Below are 3,186 nucleotides of genomic sequence, written 5' to 3'. Positions count from 1 at the left end.
CCACCGCGGCCGACTCATGAGCACACCACTGTTTCCGTTTGGAACGTGCATGGCTGTGCACCTGATTTCAGTGAAGTATCAAATTTAGAGGAATAAAAGTACATTTTAGAGCTTCATCACAATCAGATGAGATAAATCTATAGAGAGATATAATAAGGTAATAATTAAGCTTAATAATTGAAACAAAAAAGTACAAACGACCGTAAAAGGTATGGGTTTATTATAAAACAAAAAGTACAATTAATATAGAAATGAAGGGAAGGATATCGAAAAAATTTTTAATCATGTTTTTACATATTTAAATCAAATAATACATTTTATTTGGCAGAACCAATAAGAATACCAACATTTGTTGCCAGGGTAAGGCAGTGTTGGCAGAACAGGGGATTTTCCCCTAAATTTAGGGTTATTTTAGTTGCATCGAAGGACAAACAAGGGAAAACCTTATTTAGGGTATTTTTTAGGGGATTTTAAAATTTTCGGGAAAAATATATTTTTTTATAAAACAATAAATCAGAATTTTTTTAATTCGTAGTTTTTTGATAGCTAACCTGAGCAGAATATAGCAACTGGCAGTCTATATATATTTATATAGTTAAAGATCGAAAATAATGCAATCGGTCTAGATCGAAGTATTTCATATCCGATCTAGACCAAAGTATAATCCTACTTGTGGCTTACTCGATTGAATAGTATAGATAGACAAAAATTTTAATATAATTAATAATTTAATTTATTAATATTATTATTCATTTCTTATTGATATTTATTAATATCCAGTGTTACGTCTGGCGAGAAAATTTTTATTTTCCCGGGCCATCCGTACTAATAATAGCCTAATTAGAATCCGGAAACATCCTCCGATCAGTTGGATAAATCCCGCATCAGTATCATAAATCGATATCGCTCGATTTCAAATCTCATACGGCTTGGCTACATCGTGCCGCCCCCTCGACGCGCAACACCCGCGAGCGTCCATCGGCGCGAGACAAACATCGTGCGCGCCGACCCCTCGGCTCGCGACCCTCTCTGATATCTCCAAGCTCCGCGCGTTGGAATTCTATTCATCTTTCCAATTTAATACGAAATATTAAGAACGGCAAAAAATTTATAATTATCGAAACGTGATCCACTCATGGACGCTTTCCACTGCTGCGCCATGCAACTCCGATCGAAACAACTCTAAAATCACGGCCAATAAAAATGCCAAATAATTTTGAATCAATTAATCTCCTACGAACGATAATTAAACCTTAACTTTTTTTACATAAAACTATTGCATGTGCTTGGCGCTATCGCCTCGCACACTCTCAATTCTAATATAAATTCTATTAAATTCTATTAATTTTCTGAGCACTGGATTTCGCGTCGGGGCTTGGTATGCGGTGCCCCCGCGAGTCGCGATCCCCGGAGAAGTCTACAAGCGCTCGCGCGATATAGGCGCAAGCCGCGCGGTCGCGGAACGGGGCGGGCTTCTAAGGGCCACACGTTACGAAAAACTATCGCTCCGAATTTTCCGCGAACCTGAGGAATCGTCCCGCGACACCTCTTGCCCATATCCTTGCCTATATAAGGAGCGAAATCGGTGCTCGAGAGGCAGATCAGTCTTGTTGGTCGAGTGAGATCGCTGTTATCAGCGACCACCAACGTTCAGACCTCCAGGTACGATCTCAGCGACGGGAGGGTTTTACTCCTGACGAAGACGTTGGTCTTCGGGGTGGCCCCGGTCGGATCGCCTCTTTTCCTCTCCCTCCTTTCTACCAGAGATCCTGAGGGTTGAACCTCACCTAGCACTAGCTAGAGTGTGGCCTTACTCGTTTCTCTGCCTCCCTCCCTTTCTTCCGAGCGTTGGAGAAGACTCGCGAAAGCGACTCTCCAACGTCTCCTCTCTCTCTCTCCCTCTCCTACGGCGTCGAAGAAGACTCGCTAACGCGACTCTTCGACACCGTCCTTCTTCCTTTTCCAACCCGTCGAGGAAGACTCGCTAGCGCGACTCTTCGACGCTTTCACCGTCCCCTCTTTTTCCGTATAATTTCCACCTTTAAGGGAGGCGTTCTAACGGGTGACCACTCCGACCCAGCAGATTCGTCACTCATAACGTACACTTGATTAATAATTTATCTTACTCGTAGATCATTCATACAGAGCTCTCTCTCTCTCTCTCTCTCTCTCTCTCTCACGCGTTAAAGTCGTCCATTCGGAAGACCGGTAAGTTACCTGCTCATTTACGCATTCACGTGGCAATCCTTCCCCCATATTAACTCTATCATGTCTCGCTTGAAGCACGTATGGGCAAACGTAGGGCACACCGCGCGTACGCCGGCGGCAGAAAGCGCTTTTTCCGGAAGATGATCAGGGATCTTAACGCTGCGGGCGAGTTTGACCCATCGGTTTTCCCGCTTCCACGACTCAGCCCCTTGCCCTCTCCCAGAGGTGGACGAGGCTCTGGGTTACGACGACTCGTCTACTCAGGAACCCGCCGGAAACTTGGGGGACCGCTCGCCTGGATCCCCGTTCACCGCTTTGGATGACGTAGTCGTCTCCGGAGCAACCCCAGCCAAGGGCGTTAGCGCGGACGGGAGGCCGCGGGCTAAGCCGGCCAAGACATCCCCCGATCCCGCGCCGATTCGGGTCCCGGCCGTTGCCTCTCAGGGTAACAACGTTGAAGCCGGCCAGGTCCAGCCTCGCTCGAAGAGGGCCCCGAATTATTGAAGACATCAGGGCCCCCTTTAAAGTCCAGAGGACCCTGTCGAGTTACCTCTTTATTGCTTAACACGCGTCTAAGACATAGTATCACTTCCCCATTGTACATATGAAAAATACATACACATTTATATTTAAACATAACACGCTCTGTCATTCATTTAACCCCACGCCAAGCTCAAGCACGCACGCTACAACTCCTGTAAGCGTTAATAAAACGCTACTACATTTTCTAAACCTACTCATAAATCACCTAATAATATATCTTCCTACAATACCTCCTATTTCCCATACAAGGAATTTGTCGCGTATCCGGCCGTGTTATCAAATGATTTGGAGCCGCGACTGGTGACAGCTGCCTTAACGCCAAAACTAACCAACAAAGAAGATCTACGTCCCGGGATCGCAATCTTCGCGAATCCGCGGACGTAACATCCAGTATAATTAATAATTTCAGTAAATTTTTACTCTACATCTACTTTA

Source organism: Solenopsis invicta, chromosome 3 (assembly GCF_016802725.1).
Source record: "Solenopsis invicta isolate M01_SB chromosome 3, UNIL_Sinv_3.0, whole genome shotgun sequence".
NCBI classification, from domain to species: domain Eukaryota; kingdom Metazoa; phylum Arthropoda; class Insecta; order Hymenoptera; family Formicidae; genus Solenopsis; species Solenopsis invicta.
Note: the sequence above shows the minus strand (reverse complement) of the source record.